Source organism: Chamaea fasciata, unplaced genomic scaffold, assembly GCF_029207755.1.
Source record: "Chamaea fasciata isolate MVZ Bird 193981 ecotype frontalis unplaced genomic scaffold, bChaFas1.0.hap1 SCAF_1, whole genome shotgun sequence".
NCBI lineage: Eukaryota > Metazoa > Chordata > Aves > Passeriformes > Sylviidae > Chamaea > Chamaea fasciata.
Window position 1 is genome coordinate 92,635,679 of NW_027094086.1, and position 6,000 is coordinate 92,641,678.

At 42.4% G+C, this 6,000-nt stretch overlaps 1 long non-coding RNA gene across 1 annotated transcript in view; it reads left to right on the forward strand.

The window, feature by feature from the left end:
- LOC136293072 (uncharacterized) overlaps window positions 1–5,066 on the forward strand; it is a 54,114-nt gene extending 49,048 nt beyond the window's left edge. Inside the window, exon 5 of the long non-coding RNA XR_010722078.1 lies at window positions 4,763–5,066. This is a non-coding gene — a long non-coding RNA (uncharacterized lncRNA). The remainder of the gene's footprint in view (window positions 1–4,762) is intronic.
- The last annotated feature ends 934 nt before the right edge of the window (window positions 5,067–6,000 follow it).

Sequence of the window (6,000 nt, forward strand, 5' to 3'; positions counted from 1 at the left end):
GTGTGTCTGTTTTTATGAGGAGGTAGTTAGATCTCCATCCCAGACACCCTACAGCTTAGCAAGAAGATGCCAGAAGATGCCTTTGTAGAAGCCCATCAAGTAGCAATGGAGTTTAGCTGTAATCACACAAAACTCAAAAGATATCTTACCTTACTGAAGAGGTACAATGTAGATAAACTGCTTTTGGGACTTGAGCTCTCAGATGACATTGACCTAAGTGTCTCTAAACTACAGCAGTGTGTGTCTAGCCTTACCCTGTGATCACTAAACTGCTGATGTTTTGTGTGATGAGTAGGGTTCTTCATGCCCTGGCCAGTAGCCAGTATGGCTCAGTACTTAGGCCCATGTGCAGCTCTGTGGTTTTTGCTCACTGACATATGTTTGTTTTGATTTGAGTCCATAAGTATTGCACGCTTGAAGTTTGCTTTGAGGTTTAAAGTTCAGTGTAACGTCAAGTTTTGCCTGGCTTTTGGGTTGAAACCTCAAGCCTAATGATAATTCTTTCTCCATCTGCAGATTACAGAGAGAAAGGTCATTGAAAATTGAACCCCAAAGCCTGTTTCTTGCTGAGAACTATCAAGTATTCAACTGGACCATTCCTTGTGATTATATGTTCCCATCAAATTAACAACTCCACATTTTACTGATATACAGGAGTGTGCTAGTGGCATTCTACTCTAATTGAAAACATAGCATTTCTCCAAGTGTCTGTTATTTTTCAGTTCCTACTTCCTAGGTGGCACTGTTTAGTGCTACTCAGGGGTAACAGCTTTTGAGTATAATAAGGAAAAACCTTAATTTATGGTTGGTTCTGTTTTTTCTGCCCAGTCTCTGCAGTGCCTGTGCTATGCTTAATCAAGGTGAAGTTCTGCTTCTTTGACTTCAGGGACTAAGACCTGAAGTGGGACTCCTCCCAAAAGGAAAAGCTGACACCCTAAAGATTTCATTTTCCAAACCCAAAGTTTTCTTTTAGTGGTATTCAATACATCACATTTACAGGGATTCGTGTTGCATTGGAGTACTGTACCAAGAAGGAAATTAGCCATATAAAGATGTATTTGGTTTAACAGCATCTGAAAATTACTCCAAAAAAAATCAGTAGCCTTTAAGCTCTCATGAATTAAGATTATTTTGAGCTTTCTGTATATTGTTCTGATTCTTCATGTTCATCTAAAGTCTACTCAGCTGCTGAATATTTGCTCTGAGGCTTGTCCCCTGTGGACAGTTACATCAAATCCAACATAGCTCATGTATCCCTAAGGCAGCACAAAGCTGCACTAATATGCAGCAGGATTTGTGATCAAATGTTTGAGAACAGGTCTTCAAATTCTGGCACCAAATTGGTCCTGGGAAAATTTTTATTGATGACTTGACAAGGCAGCATCCAAGACAATCCCAGCTTTTTTCATGTGTTTCAGCCCAAAAGCTTTCATGTGAACACAAGCAGTAATGGTCTCAACACAAAATTCTTACCTGTACCCTCTGCTGTTCTCTTTGGACAACTTTTGAGTTCTCCATTCTCTGGAGGGGAAAAAATATGTTCTGGAGCTAGACTGAGAAAGTCATATTAGACAGGTAATTTAGAGGTAATTAGACTAGAGTCTGCTAGTGAGTTACTTTGAGAGCTAACAACATCTAACAGAGTAAAGTACCTATGTTAGAGGTTTGAAGAGGGAAGAAAACTCATTACCCATGCTGTTAACAAAGCACTTGTTGAGGAGTTTATCTGAAGTATAAGAATTAGATTTGCAAGCAATATGTGCATAAGGCTGTCTCTAACATAAAGCCTTTCTTCATCTAAACCTTTTTACATTTCTGAGGGAATTATGACTGGTCTTTCTTTTTGCAGTTCCCTCTTCACTGGCACTTAACATGACTGTATATTCCTGGATCTTCCTTAAAGGTACATACCTTGTGTACCTGCACAGGAGGTTTTTCACAAGATTGTGGATATATATTTACATACTCTAGGGTCCGTTTTCCCTATCTGATTGAAAAATGTGTCTTGTTTATTCTGAATAAACCAACATCCTTCAGGTACCATGTTGGTTCAGCCCTAATTCTGACTTCTGAGTGTAGTTCAGGTTTCATATGCAAGGTGTCTTTGGGTTTCCTCCTGTTTCTCATGGGGAACACGTGGTAGAACAGTGGAATTGTTATCAGGGTGTTCACTAGCATTTTACTGCTTTGCTTAATAGTTGAAATGGAAGCATCTGGAGATTAAATGATAATGTTCTAACAATTTGGAGGTGCTACTAATTTGAGCGGAACCAGGTTAAATTTATATGAAAAGCCCCTTCATTCCTTTGTGCCTTCTCTGTGCTTTCAGTGGCAGATCTAGGAAAATATATGCAATTCATCAGTGCAGTGAAAGCTGCCTATATAAGAAATACAGAAAGAACATTTATTTCCTGCACATTTATTTTCCCAGGGCAGGAGGTCAGCACTGGAAGAGGTTATGGAATCTCCACCTCTGAGAGTTTTCAGGATGAAGTTGCATCTGACCTGATGTAGTGTTGATGATATCCAGGGGTTTCACTAAGTTACCTGCAGATGACCATTCCAACATATCTCTAAGTCAGAACAGGTAAATGAGTTATTGGTATCAAGTGGGAAAGGTCATTGACTCACAGAGTCATGAGCTGCTGCAGGTCTGTCTTAGAAACTAATGGGAACAGACTAGAAGCCATTCAGAGCCATGCTGTTATGATTGTTGTAGGTTAAAAACAATGGGACTGGTCACCAGGACAGCTCTTCTCATCTTGTAATCCAAAGCCCTGTGGATGTATATTTTGCTACACTCAGTTCCTGCCTCAGTAATGTTTGTATTTTGGACTGAGAAAGTAATCCATAACCTGATTCTCCATATTAGCTGACATTGCATCTGAAAATACAGTTTTATGTTGATTAACTACAGTCAGAATTTGGGTATAACTCTACAGTTTTCATCAAAGATTTGCCAGTGCTAAAATTATTAACCCCACAGGTGAAAATGCCCTCAGATGACTGTAGTAATTTTGTGATTTCTGCACGTGCAGTCCTGCGCCTCTCCTGAACACTAGCAGCATTGCTGAGGCTGAATGCCACTACTGAATTTTACGTGGAATGTAGGCAACTCCTAGGTGCAGCCCATTGCAAAACCTCTTTCTGAGAGGAGCCAATGAGAACAAGCTACAACTACCTTGTGCAAATTTTTGCAATGCGCTATTACGTGAAAAGTTGGGAGGGTTGAAATCAGCACAAAAGAGCACTTGGGTTTTTCTCCGATTGCGCTTCCCTGTGTAAGGGTTAAGCGTGTCTCTTCCGGGGGAATTCTGTGCTTCAATTACGTTATGTAACTTCAGAGATTGCAATGGGATCCTGTGCAAAGCAGCTGTGTTGATTCACAGCAACTCTCTTCCTCTATTTCCCCTACACTGTGTACAGTTTCAGTGTAAAGAGCCAGGGAGTGCAGCATTGTGAGGTGGTGCCCAGCTTTTGCAAACAAAGGGGACAGAAGACTCTGTGCCACCTGCTCTGTCTCTTGAACAAATGTTAGGCATAAAACAAGCTACAAACCGCTGACTGTTTGTTGGATGATAACTTTGTGAGCAGCAATTCCATCGATCATCGAGATCAGCTTTCCTTCTTTTGTTTCTGGAATGAACCAGTCCCTCGGTTCCATGCTCCTATAGGCAAGATGGAAAAGCAGCCAAGGATGTTAACTGCTTGGTGCCCTGACAGTAACCAGCATTGCAGAGTTGTACACTCTCATTCGGGGGCTGCCAGAGGTGTCCAGATGTTTCTGCATTAAGCAGAGTGGCACGACACCTCTGCAGGAATTGGCAGGCAAGAATGCTCGCTTCTTGGCTTGGACAGAAAGCTTTTGGGTCTGCAGTGTGAGGAAAAGGTTGCCACCATCCGCAAACCAGAGAGAGCCCTGTTGTGTCCATACGAGAAAAAGAGGAAAAAACTCTTCTGCTCAATTTTTCCTGATTATTTTGTGAACAGTGCATTTACTAAAATTACCAGTTGAGGAAATGGTGAATGCCTCTGTGTTTCTTGCTATAGTCGCTCTTTGAGTGTAAAGGAGTGGTCTTGGCAAACAGCTTATTAGTCTCAAATAAATTATTCAGAATGCAAGTTTGGATACAGATTGCAGGGAATGATAATGGAGATGGTTTTCTGAGTCTGTTCATGTTAGGGAGACATGGAGTATGCTTTTCAGGAATTCACTTAAGTGCAATCAGTTTAGAATAACATAGCCTGGAAGTAATATTGCTGCCATCCAGCTAGTGTCTGTGGAACAGCATTCTCCTGCCTCCTGAAGCATTGGCATTGAAGATGGATAGATATGGAGATATTTATATTTTGGGCTGCTGCCTTTTTTTTTTTTTTTTTCTTTAAAGGAAAATTCATTCTAACCACTAGAGAGGGGCATGTTTCGGTCGAGATATTCCCCCCCCCCCCCCCCCCCTCCCCCGCTCCAAGTGAAATACTGGACCACATCAGCATCCGATTTGGGTGCGTCATGTGGTTTCTCATGTGATGCTGGTCTCACTGCGCTTTGGAGAGTGAGCCTTTGTGACTCCGCACTCTTGGACAGTAGCATCCAGCAACATAGGATACTTTGGGGAGGGAAAGGAAAAGAGACAGCCTCCCAGAAAAGCCCGAAAGCCCAGAAAAATAAAGTTACGACAATTTGTTATAGTTATTGTTTCTTCTACACTGTTTTGGCTTTTATTTTTTAATTCTGGGTCTTCCCTTTTCTCCGTTCCTGCAGGCGTAAAGCTGCACTGTTTGGAAGAAATGAGACTGTCTTTCCTCACAGCTCCGATGATGCTACACTCCTTTCGACAGAGCCTGCTTTTCCCTCCATTTACCTGGGCGGCTGCTGCTCTTTCTGCTGCTGCTGGGGCTGCTGCAGTCTGGCTGCCTGCGCTTCGCCCTGGCTTGGCTGACTCGAAACTCTCTCGTCTGCACATTGCTAAGGAAGAAGAGCGATGGAGCCGCGTATTTTTTTATTGGTTCTGGAAGCTAAGGGTTGCAATATGTGATGATTTTGGGGTTTTATGCGGCGGTGGGGGGGGGGGGGAGGAGAAAGGAAGGGTGTTAATCTAGGATACGGAGGGTGAAAGCTTAAAGAAATATTATGTAAAATAATCCAGTGCTCGACAAGGGCATCAGCAACAAGAATCCAGCCTCTGCTGCTCCAGAGGATTAGCATGGGGAAGTCACAGTGCTGCAGTCGGGTTTCACCTCAGTGTTGTGCTGGAGATGGATAAATAAAGTATCGGTTGCATCTGCCTGTTAAGGCAAAGCCAAGGGAAAAGGAGAGAGTGAACGAATGCAAATGCAAAGGAAGAAGAAATGCTACGTGCCGTTTGTCTGATTCTGCGGATTCTCACTGCAGAGAGGATGGCTTGATTAACAAAGCAATGTATGGACGGAGGGACTGTAAATTGTAGCTTGAGCACTCCTGGTGCTGTCAGGGAGTGAACTGATGAGTTAGGTGGCTGCAGGAATATCCCCAGGGAAAACAGCAGCCTCGCACTCTGTGTGTATATCTGTGTATGTACGTGCTTTTGTGTGTGTGTGAACATGTACAGAAGTGAAAGAAGGACATTTCTGACCAATTTACAGAGGACGTTTGTCAGTTTGCTGGGTCAGACTTGATTGCAGCTTGTATTTTCAGCTCTAGCTCTACACTCATTTCCTGACTGAGGTGGCACTTTGTGAAAACAGATGGTAGGCAGTATTCTTTTAAGAAATGTGAAAGCAGATCCTTTCTGCTTAACACCTTGAAGCACTGAGTCTTCTGCACTGTGCTGAGAGAAACCGTGGGATTTCGTTTTCTCCATCTTAAAATCTCTATAAACACAGCTGTATTCAGTATGGTGAAAAATTCTATACTGTAAATAGAAATGTGATCAATCTAATCAAAATAAATGTATCCCAGATGACTTCTAGACCAGCTGGCTACCACAGTCATCAGATGACTAAATCCTCAACTGAGCATTT